The sequence below is a fragment of the Euprymna scolopes genome, chromosome 44, assembly GCF_053919585.1.
Source record: "Euprymna scolopes isolate OS-2025 chromosome 44, ASM5391958v1, whole genome shotgun sequence".
Classification (NCBI taxonomy): Eukaryota; Metazoa; Mollusca; class Cephalopoda; order Sepiida; family Sepiolidae; genus Euprymna; species Euprymna scolopes.
In genome coordinates this window covers 52,408,358-52,422,629 of record NC_136525.1, presented here as the reverse complement: position 1 = coordinate 52,422,629, position 14,272 = coordinate 52,408,358, and the positions used below count along the sequence as shown (strand labels likewise).

At 31.7% G+C, this 14,272-nt stretch overlaps 1 protein-coding gene across 9 annotated transcripts in view; it reads right to left on the bottom strand.

The window, feature by feature from the left end:
- Positions 1 to 14,272, bottom strand: part of LOC145268612 (uncharacterized) — a 746,770-nt gene that overhangs the window by 731,166 nt on the left and 1,332 nt on the right. The gene's annotated exons all lie outside the window — the stretch shown is intronic.

Below are 14,272 nucleotides of genomic sequence, written 5' to 3'. Positions count from 1 at the left end.
CACACACACACACACACACACACACACACACATGCATCTACAAATCCATGACACGAGACTTTGATGGTATGGTTATGTTGAAGGAATGGATGTGAGTTCTTGAATTAGTAGATGTAGAACAGTTGAGATAGCAGGGTCAGCTCACAAGGGAAGGCCGAGAATAACATGGAGGGAGAGGGAAGTGATAAGATTGAACTTAAGAACTTGAAAAGAAGTTCAATGAAATTCTTACATTAACCAATCAGTAAAGCGCTACTATTTTCGATAAGGAAAGAAGAATCTTTAGGAGAATTGGAACTCATTAATTATTAGCCTCTACCTTCACCACCATCCACCACTCGAGACATATCATCACTCGCGCGCGCACACATACACACATACACACACACATGCATACACACATACACACACATGCACACACTTACACACACATAGACATATATACACATACACATATACATGCACACACAGATACATACACAAACACCCATATGAATTAGTAAATGTATAGAACAGTTAAGATACACACATACATACACACGTATACACATACATCAACACTTTCATACATAAATACGCATACATACATGCATATAAAAACACACATACACACATACACGTACAATCATACGAGTCATTATAGGATCAACCGGGCTAATGAAAAAGAATTTCAAAAACTATCTGGCGAATATATCCGGTGAACCAAGTGCAAAAGAAATACAAGCAACAGCACTTAAAGGGGCGGTTAGAATCTTAAAAAGGCCTCTCGGTCGGAGTAACTAAACTAATAATGGGAGAATGTTTGGCAAAAGCAATGTGATAAGAAAATTAAAACAAAAGGTACACGTATGACGCACATGTTGAGTAGTAGTCTGTCGTGGGTGGGGGGGTGGGGGTGTTCCTAAAGTTATCTAATTTCAAAATGGCGTCTTAAACACTGAGAAAAGATTGTTGTTAATGACAACGCAAAACTAATGAGATTTCTGACCGTAGAGGTAAGTCACTTGCTTCTTTTGGGGTTGACTAATTTTACATCTTTACTCCCCACCCCAACCAAAAAAATATATATATATATATATATATATATATATATATATATATATATATATATATATATATATATATATATATCGAAAGAACAAAACAATACAAAACAAAACAAAAATGGAGAATGGGCCTCTCTTATTAGGTAAAGCATGTAGCCACCTCGCACGCACGCAGTAAGGAGCGATACGGCGACGCTCCCGAAATTTACTTACCGAGTCTCTCGGGAGAATCGGTAGCGACCGAAGAAGCCCCATTGAGCTACTGCCTCTCGAAACCTGATCTCGATAAATGGTGCGCATCTATTCAGGCACGGAAGTCGACTCGCAGAGTCTCGGTGGGAATACTGAATATTGTGAGAGATGCTAATACCTCCCACATACTCTCTCTCTCTCTCTCTCTCTCTCTCTCTCTCTCTCTCTCTCCGTATCATCATCTTTGAAGATGTTTTCGAAATGAGCTATTGCCGTTACCGCTCACCTGAGAAGAGACGTTGCGAAAATGATGACAACCCAGATGAGGAGATACGAAAAAATAATTACTGGCTTGAGGTAGTTGCTTGTCTAGCCCCACTGATGAGCTGTGAAACAGTACTGTATGTGGATGACTATTTTATTATGCTTTATTATATTTCTTTCTGTCCCCGCATGAGAAGAATAGTAAGAATAGCATTCTTTGAAACTCCACGGATTAAGGACTTTGAAAATTGTTGTTGGAGTATTCCGTCGAACAATAAATTTAATTGCGAAAAAAAAAAACCCTACTGCTAACATTCAGAAAGTATACACCCCAATTTTCCCCGGTATGTAAACCGCGCCCAAATATCTTATAAAAAGCAATGTAATCCTGACACCTGCTTCAAAACCGATTCTCTTCTCTTGTGTCATGAGGTGTTGTCCCTGAATAACGACTGAAACATGTATGCACATATGTAACAAATAATGTTTGTATAATATATATATATATATATATATATATATATATATATATATATATATATATATGTATATATATATACATGTATGTATATATATATATATATATATATATATATATATATATATATATAGAGAGAGAGAGAGAGAGAGAGAGAGAGAGAGAGAGAGAGATACAAATATTCTTGAACAGCACGGAATTATTCTTTTTTACAATTTTCCTTTTTATCTTCTCCAATCTCCGAATAGTCCTTTTTGTGTTCTCTCGAAATTGTATATGTTAGATCCATAATCGCGAGCGCTTTCGACAGAAGTACTTCTATCATCCACAAGCATATTGTAACAAATTACCACGTGACTAGGAAAAAACGTATACATAAGTAAATTAAAAAACAATCCCTACATTTATTTCTACAATATGCCTGTGGATGATAGAAGTACTTCTGTCGAAAGCGCTCGCGATTATGGATCCAACATATATAATTTCGAGAAAAACACAAAAAGGACTATTCGGAGATTGGTGAAGATAAAAAGGAAAATTGTAAAACAGAATAATTCCGTGCTATTCAATAATATTTGTCTAAATGAGGAAATGCTGCCTATATATATATATATATATATATATATATATATATATATATATATATATATATATATATATATATATATATATATATATATAAAGGTTTTTAGTGATACAAAATTTTATTAAAACTTTAAAAAGGATAAGTGGAGGCATTAGAATTTTGTGGAAGATCGATGCAGGGAGAAAAAAAAATAGACACCAAAAATCAATTCAAAGGACTATTCGATTAAAATAAATTTAAAAAAAAAAAAAAACGAACCTCGAGGTACCTTTCGTCCGACCCTTGTCAAGAGATTACGTCGGCAGCGATTAAAATAAAACAATGTACACAATTAAAAAATGGAGGCGAAGGGAGGAATGAAACAAATATATATATATATATATATATATATATATATATATATATATATATATATATATATATATGGTGACCCGACGTTGCCCGGGAGTGAATGATGATCAACGAACATTTCACACTCCAATATTTTTATTATCATCGAAATCGGCAAATCGCCCATTTTTCAATCAAACCAATTAATAGCCTGCTCTAGCTGAGGGCCCCATCGCGGTCCACCTGGAGGAAGCGTTCACATGCTTCTCCGCAGTGACTTGGTCCCCAATACAGTGTAGTCTACATTGCACTGTAAAGAACCTCATGTTGATTTTATTAAAAAAAAAAAAAGTTTATACATAATGGCTGTAATTGCCGTTTCAAGTGCAAAATCATGCTTCAATTGTGTTCTACATAGAAACATTCATTTCGAGCGCGCCCCTGTCATATCAAAGAACCTGCTGTTGATTTTATATGCCGAGACACACTGCTTGTGCAGTGATAATGGCTTGAACTTAAGTTAAAAATGAAAAGGTCAAGTATCATAGTGCAACTGTGCTTTAAACAGAACCATTCATTTCAAAGTTGCCTCTGTCATATCAACGAAGCTACTGTTGATTTATATACCCGGCCTTTCGGCTTGTGTTGCAATAAAACTTCTCATGCATGATTCACATGTTTGCTGCATATTCAATCGATCTGTCTTTTCGAAAGTATTGGCTTCACTCTCTTCACATATCGACATCTAAATATATAAACCCTCTTCTTTCCAATGGTACTTGATAGTGACCTCGGGTAACTGAGTATGTATCTTTTATACACTGAAGATTGCGTAAGATTGTATGGGGATAAAAATGATAAAAATTAAAAAATATATATATGGTATATATATATACATATACATATATATATATATATATATATATATATATATATATATATATAGACATAGATAGATATATAGATAGATACATACATACATACATACATGCATGCATACATACATACATACATACTTACATGCATACATACATGCATACATACATGCATACATATATACATACATACGTGCATGCATGCATGCATACATACATACATACATGCATACATACATACATACATACATGTATGCATACATACATACATACATGCATACATATATACATACATACTATATACATATATATATATACATATATATATATATATATATATAGAGAGAGAGAGAGAGAGAGAGAGAGACATAAAATGGTACAAACCGTATTATGTGTTCATCAACGTTTTGTCTTTATTTCGAGACTTCTTCTGGAAATAAAGACGAAACGTTGATGAACGCATAATACGGTTTGCTCCTTTTTATTTCTCTATTTTGTCGGAATACTATTTCCATATTTCTCATCATATATATATATATATATATATATATATATATATATATATATATATATATATATATATAGTTATATGTATATTCATATATATATTTATACATCATAATCTTCGTAACGAGAAAAAGTCGGTTGCATGAACAGGAAAGTCATCCAAATTGGTGTTTTTTTCCTAAGTTTTTTAAGGTAAACATCTAATGAGTACGTGACTAAATATGCAGAAAAGACATAAATTTTCAGGCTTGTCAGTCGCAATACAAAACAATGTCTATTATAAATATTTTTAAAAAATATGGGTGGATAGATAGATAGATAGATAGATACTATGTATACATATGTATAAACCTATAGATCTGTAAAAGTGAAATTGTCTGTGTGTGTATGTCTATGCGTGTACATTTCCCTAGCAAACTACTCTGTCAATTTTCAGTCTACGGACTCGAAATTTGACATAAGGGGCATTGAGATTGAAAAATCTTTTTAAGCGGTTTTCGGCCAGAAATGTGGCGGGAAAGGGGTTAAATTTCAACGATTTGACCTTCGAAAACTCTACCAAACTACTCCGTTTTGGGTCTAAATACTTGCAATTTTAGATGTAGCCAACTTGGACATGGATCAAGCTTTTTAATTTGATTTGAGCCAAATACAATGAACGTTAAGGTATCAAAATTGGGGTCAATGTTTTTTTTTTTAATTTACCTCTGCAGTCTCTACCAAATTACTCAGCCAACTTCTGGTCTAAGCATTTGAAATTTTGCATAAAGTGTATTCAGACATAGGGCAAGCATTTGTATCGGTTGCTGGCCGAAATTTTGGCTTCCAAGTGGTCAATGTTCAAAAGATTTTACCTTTGCGGTCTCTAGCAAACTATTCAGACAATTTGGAGTCTAAGCATTTGAAATTTTACATAAAGGGTATTCAGACCTGTGGCAAGCTTTTTAATAAATTTTTGGACGAAAATTTGGCTGGCAAGAGGTCAAAGTTGAAAGAGTTGACCTTCGTGGACTCTACCAAACTCATTTGCACAGTTTGGGTGTAAACACTTGAAATTTTATATGCAGGTTACCAGGACATGAGTCAAACATTTTAATATATATATATATATATATATATATATATATATATATATATATATATATATATATATATAAGAACAAGTAGTTAATAAAACATGTTAAAAACACTTTGAAAAAGAATTAAAAACATATTAATTTTAAAAAGGAAACACTAAATAAGTCGATAGTCCTTAATCCACGGAGTTTCGAAGAAATACTTTCCTTCTCATCAGAGGGTAGGATTTAGCAAAATGCGAGATCGGATTTTGCTTGCAAAAGTATTAAATGAAACTACAAGTAAGTCATAGATCTTACTTGATAACAAAAAGTGAAGCAGAGGGAATATGGTGAATAAAAAAGTGATTTCACGGGAATGGATAGTCTGGTGAAGGGTAAAATATCCAATAACGGTAAAATCCAAAGATGCAGAATCCAAGAAACTTAGTTAAATTTCCATTCGCACAAGTAAAATCCTAGGGAATCGCGTAATTGGAAGATGATCCAAAGTAATCCAAAAGGCATAAATCCGTGGAGTAATTCACAAATATGTACAAGGAAAAGTGAAAGAACTCCAATATATTATTAAAAGAAAGATAAAATGTGCGTAAAAAAAGGAATGGAAGAAATATACAGCTCGACTGTCGAGGCACAAGGCTGAATTAAGGAAAATGAGTGAAGAAGATGGGAGGAAAAAAAGTTGAATGGTGATTGGAATAAATTTAAAATAGAAAAACCAATGTCAAAATAACCCAGACAAGATAACGTTAAAGGCGCCAAAATTTTAAGCAAAAAAGAGGTCAACTGAAATGTACAAGTTATTATTTAAGAATTAAATTATCAGCAGGAGCTTTTGAAGGAAACCAAATCAAATAAGAAGAAATATAAAATAAATACATACACATGTAATTACATACATACATATACAAATACATACGATTACACACACACGCACACACACACACACACATATATATATATATATATATATATATATATATATATATATATATATATATATACACACAACAAACACACCCACACACATACATACATATAAATAAATAGATGAATAAATAAATAAAAAGTTTTCTTTTTAAATTAAAAGGGAAGAGAAAGGCCGGTATCTGCAAATTCCGGATAAAGCAACTAAATATGTAAGTAAGTAAGTAACTATGTAAGTAATGCCCTTTTCACTACAATAGCCAGGCCAAGAGAGTACAACAAAACAATTAAAAAATTACATAACTTTGGCCTTTCTATAATTAGCGAACCGAACAAAAAAACTTCAAATTTTCTAGACATTACAGTTAATCTTAACACCGAGACTTATAGCCCCTCTCACAAATACGTCCATAAATCTTCTAACCACCCCAACTCAATTATAAAATCTATAGTACCATCAGTCTCTAGAAGAATTTCTACTCTTTCTGCCGATAAAAAAACTTTTAATCAAAATTAATCAAAATGCTACTTTCTTCAATAATGCCTTAAGGAACTCAGGGTACAATGAAAAGATTAAATACAACCATTATGCTCCTCCTGCTGGGCGCCTTAAATCTGTAATCACACACAAGATTACTCGCAAGAAAACAGTTAAAAAAACAAGATCTGCCGCTATCAATTGCAATGAACCAGTCTACATATATAATCCAAACCAACATAATAATCGTAACACCTCTAACCTTCCCAGTTGCACCAGGAGAAAGAAAAATATTTGGTTTAATCCTCCATTTAGCGTAAATGCCAAAACTAATAAACCTAAGGAATTCTTCAACATTGTACAAAACTCTTTCAAATACCCACACAGATATAGTTCTATTTTCAATAAAAACTCGATAAGGATTTCTTATTCAACTATGCCTAATTTAGCACAAAGAATCTTAACATCTCATAATAAAAAAATTAAATCAGTCCAAAAAATCCCTTTCCCAATTAAACCAAAAACTAACTGTAATTGTAATAATAAACATCTTTGCCCACCCAATAATGATCGCATCCATAAAGATGTTATATATTCATGCACAAATACAGAGCTCCCACGAAATCCTCCGATAAAAGACACTAATATTTTGTCTTCTAGTTATCTCTCTTCACATCCTCCATCTCAATATACCACACGAGCAGCCCTCCATCTATAATCATACAGCTAGCAATAACAATAATAATAATAATAGTAATAATAATAATAATAATAATAATAATAATAATAATAATAATAATAATGAGAATAATAATATTTCTCATAAGAGCTATCCTAACACTAACAACACTCATTATCCCCTCCGAAACAGTCCTCGTACAATCATTGTCCCGCTCTTTGTTTAACACAATTAACAAAATTCAAATTATTTAACTCATACAAATCAGCAAATGAATATTAATTTCAGACCTCGAGCTTTTAATAAAGTACATGCATGTATCGGCGCTACTTCAACATTAATTAAGAACAGAATATCAAACCACATTTCTTCTTTTAACAACCAAAATTCTAATAATAACCAATGAACTTCTCTAACCACTTTAATAAAAAATGTAATTCTAACAATACCCCTTTCTCAATCCAATGAACTATCCTAAAAAAAAGGTTAAGTCTTATACTCCAGGCTCTAAGTCATGTCGCCTCTGCACAACCGAAGCTATAACTATAATTACTTCCCCTCAAAGTAGCAATATAATGAACTCTAAAAACGAACTGATCTCTTTCTGCAAACATAAGTCCAAATTTAATTATGGTAAATTTGAAATTACGTAGTCATTAATTTAACATTTCAGATATATATATTCTTTTCTATAACATTATCGCTTTTTCTACATACTGTCTAAATATTTTATAGCTTTATAATTTTTTTTTTATTGTAATTCTTTATTTCTACCTTGTTTGGCCGGTTTTTCATCTGCAATTTTCGTTTTAGCGTTTAAATATTCCTATCTGCCACATATATCAATCTACCTAAACATTTATATTCTGCATGTATGTTTACTTATACTTTACTATATGCATTTACTTACATACTTGTTTACATACATACATACTTTACTTACATATTTACTTGCTTTATCCGGAATTTGCAGATACCGGCATTTCTCTCCCCTTTATGATTCGTTCTTTTTTTTTAACTTTTTATTTATTTATTTATTTATTTATTTATACATCTATTTATTTATATGTATGTATGTGTGTGTGCTTGTTGTATATATATATATATATATATGTGTGTGTGTGTGTGTGTGTGTGTGTAATTGTATGAAGGCATATGTATGTATGTATGTATGTATGTCAGGTCATGTCATATGCTACTGGTACCATGTAACCCAGTACTACATGCCTCATGGTCGGGTCACCGGCGACTAAACTGGTTCCCCCACACGACTTGTTTGGTGAGGAGGGTGGCTAGTCTCCCTGGAGGAGTAAAAACAAGACCTTCCCAAGGGCGAATAAACCCTTTTTCAGGGTCAACAGCCAACTAGCATCATGTGTGTTTGTGTGTATGTATATGTGTGCTGGGGTGGAGAGGGATCCCCTAAGCCGTGGTGAAGGCAACCTTTCTAGGAGAAGCAAATCTCTGATTTCAAAAACCATAAAGTGGGAGACCAGTACCCACATTAAGCTGGTCTGCAGTTTAACTTGTTGCTGGCTATCTTACTCTTGCTTGTTGCTGGATCTCAACATTTTGAACCGAGAGAGAGACTTAGCTGTCGTACAAAGCTATGACTTTATAACATAATTTGTGTATAGATACTCCCTCAGGCATTTGTCTATTAAAATTGTCCTGTGACGATGGAACTCATTTTTGGGCTCATGGACTTTAAGTGTCTGAGGGAGTGGCACTTGTCTGACAAGACGTTGCAATCATAATGTATCTATTTACATGTATATGTATTTATTTTATATTTCTTATTTCATTTGGCTTCCTTCAAAAGCTCCTGCTGATAATTTAATTCTTAAATAATAACTTGTACATTTCAGTTGACCTCTTTTTTGCTTAAAATTTTGGCGCCTTTAACGTCATCTTGTCTGGGTTATTTTGACATTGGTTTTTCTATTTTAAATTTATTCCAATCACCATTCAACTTTTTTCCTCCCTTCTTCTTCTTCACTCATTTTCCTTAATTCATCCTTATGCCTCGACAGTCGAGCTGTATATTTCTTCCATTCCTTTTTTTACGCACATTTTATCTTCCTTTTAATAATATATTGGAGTTCTTTCCCTTTTCCTTGTACATATTTGTGAATTACTCCACGGATTTATGCCTTTTGGATTACTTTGGATCATCTTCCAATTACGCGATTCCCTAGGATTTTACTTGTGCGAATGGAAATTTAACTAAGTTTCTTGGATTCTGCACCTTTGGATTTTATTGTCATTGGTTTTATCGAGCTTTTACATCTGGTTGAAATTACTTTGTAAATATAAATTCTTTAATATTTATAATTTACTTTAGTTTTGCCATCTGGGATTATTTTGGTAAACTTAACTGTAATTCTTATTATATATATATATATATATATATATATATATATATATATATATATATATATATATATGGACATAAATTATGAACAGTACATAGGGCTCGAGCAAAGCCGGGCTGAACTGCTAGTATGTATATATTTATATATCATAATCTTCGCATCGAGAAAAAAGTCCGTTGCATAATATGTAAGTTGTCCAAATTACTGTTATTTTTAAAAATATTTTTAAGGTAAACATCTAATGAGTACGTAAATAAATATGAAGAAAAAACATACTTATCAGTCGCAATACGAAACAATGGCTACCTTTTGAAAGGTAATAAACGACCAACTGATCAAAATTGGTATTTAGAACTTGGAGAATTATTATATGGGCATTCATTGAGCGTGATGTGTTTTTTAATTCATATAAAAACGTTTTCCTGTAAAAAAAATTATTCATGAGAAATATTTTATGACCCATTACGATTATTGTATACAAACTGTGTAACGTTTTAAGTAAATAATTAACCCAAATGTCCCCCCTCTCTCTCTCTCTCTCTCTCTCTCTCTCTCTCTCTCTCTCTCTCTCTCTCTCTACATACATATATATATATAAACACGCACACACACACACATATATGTATATACAATTTTCAGAATGTAAGAGATTATAAATAAGTAAATAATTAACCCAAATGTCCCTCTCTCTCTCGCTCTCTCTCTCTCTCTCTCTCTCTCTCTCTCTCTCTCTATACATACATATATATATATATAAACACGCGCGCACACACACACACACACACACACACACATATGTATATACAATTTTCAGAATGTAAGAGATTATAAATAAGTAAATAATTAACCCAAATGTCCCCTTCTCTCTCTCTCTCTCTCTCTCTCTCTCTCTCTCTCTATATATATATATATATATATATATATATATATATATATATATATATATATATATGTATATATATATAGTGTCTATGTATTGCACATATATATATACATATACATATATATACATACATTTATATATGCATATATATACATATATACACACATATATATACGCATATATACACATATACATATATATATGCGTATATATATGTATATGTGTATATATGTGTATATATATATGTGTGTATATGTGTATATATGTATATATATGCATACATATGTATATATGTGGTATATATTTACACTACATATGTATGTGTGTATATATAGACACTAAAGTATATATTAATATATACGCAGACACTAATATATATACATATATATACATAGATATACATATAGATATACATATATATATACATATATATATATATATAATTTCAAAGCTTTGCTACTCACTCATTTTGTGACCAAATTGTAAACAAGTTTTACAGTTCATATGTCAATTTCTAAGCTACGTTTTCAATTTTCGTTCATTAAAACAAAAGTTATAGTAAAATTACTAGTGTTCAAAAGTCTTAAGAATAAGGAACGTGAGAAATGGTTTCTTCTGATTGGCTGTTAGTTACCCTGGCAACGTTTTCCACATTAACGTTTTAGAGATGATTTATTCTGATTGGCTGTTGGTTACCATGTCAAGTTTTTCGTCGTCGAAACCTTCATAAGTCATAGCGGGAATGTCGCTTGCATAACATTTTATTTAGGTTGTATAGAGAAAGTTAACGAAAGTGATGTTTTTTGCCGTGATAGGGCTGACAATCCTTCGCTGAGTACGTCACCCGTTAATTCTGTTTCTCCTTTTTGCCGTGCTGATAATATTTCGCTTAGGCCGTTAATTCTGCTTCTCTTTTTTTTTTGTCTCTTCTTTCTGTTTATTTACTTAATTACGTCTTTTATTTGATTTTTTAGTCAATGTAAGTAGTTGATATTTTTATGTATAGTTGACAATGCGTATGATATTGAATACAACAAAAAAATATTATTTCAAAGCAAAGCCTGGAAAATCATGGATTACATAGAAAAAAATGCGATATTGAAAAGTAATATGATTAAGATTAAACTTAGAAAAGTAAAGGACTAGTTGTTACAACCGGAAAAGCAAAAGACAAGATATTCTAGTAAAAAATATAATACATTTATAACTTAAAATATTGCAGCATTAAGAATATATTATATAATGTTATAAAGGGAATTAAAAAAAAATTAAGATTACAATAGAAAAAATGCGAGCATGAAAAATAATATGGTTAAGCTTAAACATGGAAAAGTAAAAGGACTATTTGTTAAAACTGGAAAAAAAAAAGGACAAGATATTTTAGTAAAAAATATAATAAATTTATAACTTAAAATATTGCAGCATTAAGAATTTTGAAAAATTCAATTGAACATTATATAATTAATTCTTTTTATTTTATGAAAATATTTTTACATAATCACTTGAATTAAAGTTACACATACAAAAGTCAAATATCATGGTTTAATCGTGCTTTAAAGTGAAACATTGATTTCGAATGCGCTCTTGGCTTATATAAGAATCTACAGTTGATTTCATAGTTTGTGCCTTTCTGCTTGTTCGGTTATAAAAGTTCCCAAAATGCACTTGTGATGTTAGGTTGCATAAAAGTGTTAACTTTGGTTAAATTCGGACTTTCTTTTTTAATCAGATTTTTTCGGGTATCGATTTTCGATACTTAATGCATGCATTCCGACACAAAAAACTACATAAGAACACTCACAGACACATCAAGTACCTTCGTGTGAAATTACAAAAAACAAAACTCTGTCCAGCCGTTTCCGAGTCCATAGGGAACTCTCTTTCTCACACACACATACACACACACACACACACACCACATACACATGCAGAAATAAAGTTACTTTGATAAGTATGTTTTAACTTAAATCGGGATGGTATAATATAATTGTGGGGTTTGCGTTCGCGCATGGCCTGCATAGAATGGAAATAGGCACAAACTTTAATAAAGACTTTTTCATATTTATCTGCGTAAGTATACTTTGATAATTATGTTTCAGTTTGAAGAAATATGGTATAATAAAATTATGGGGTGTTCGTTCGCACCTGACCTCCATAGAATGGAAATATGTCACAAAGTTTAACAAGGTTTTTTAATATAGATCCACAGAATATTGTGATAAGTGTTTCAGTGTGAACAGGTATGGTATAATAAATTATGGGGTTTATCTATTTTATTTTTACTTTCATCATATTTTGCTTTGGTTTTGATACCCCCAAATTCGAAGCTATCTCTTTACAACCTTTCCTTTTCATAACCTATCATACTTTCATAAATCAGAGTCCATTTTCTGTAGGCTGTTTTTGAACCCAGTTAACGACGGGTACTTTTGCTAGTATATATATATATATATATATATATATATATATATATATATATATATATATATATATATATATATATATATATATATATACTGTTAAGATAGAGTCAACAGGTCGATTTTTTTATATGTGGTGTTAAGCAAAGACAACAGTACTTACTTGTCATGGCGAAAATTTATTGAGTAGAAAATTATTTATGATTAAAAGTAATTTTTACGGTAAATTGGGAGAAGTTGCATTTACCCTAAATGTCAACATCTTGACGATTGCGAACACAGGGGAATACTTATCTCCCCTTTTCTCCACTTTAATGGCTAACGTACTATTTCAGATCATAAAGATAGACTTTTCTTTTTATTAAAGATGAATTGTTGTACTCGATGCATTTTCATAATTTTTGGATATATTACTAATTTCGACATGACAATATTATATATATATATATATATATATATATATATATATATATATATATATATATATATATATATATACCGTACTTTGGGGTAACTAAAATGCTCTCTCTCTCTCTCTCTCTCTCTCTCTCTCTCTGCCTGTCTGCCTGTCTCTCTCTCTCTCTCTCTCTCTCTCTCTCTCTCTCTCTCTCTCTCTCTCTCTCTCTCTCTCTCTCTCTCTCATATAAAGAGCACTGTTTTTTAGTTGGCGCAATTACCCCCGGATTTGGCGCAATTACCCCAAAGTACAATATATGTATATATATATTAATTTGCTTCTCCGCCAGAGCAAAATGTGACACAAGGTAATTTTTTTGAATGTGGAGTGAAAAACCAGCTCCCCCAAAAGGGATACTCTGGGGTGCGGCGGCAAAGATACATTTGTCTTTGTAAAGAAAGGTTTCTCCACTAAGTACAAATTAGCTTGAGTGTAGCCAGCATCCGAACAGATACTACACCTTGTGCCAGGTAAGTACAATGTTACAGTTGGGACGATTAACTGGAATCGAAATCAGAATAGGGAATTGGTAAAATCGGAACTTTTTGGGGTATCGGAATCGATGGCACAAAACTGATTTCTTTTTATGTTTTTTTCTTCATGTGAAGTAATAATGAAAAATAAAAAAAATATTGATTAATTAAAAAAACACGAATCTAACGATCACCCACTCCCACCCCACCCCTCGCAAGTGTGTTT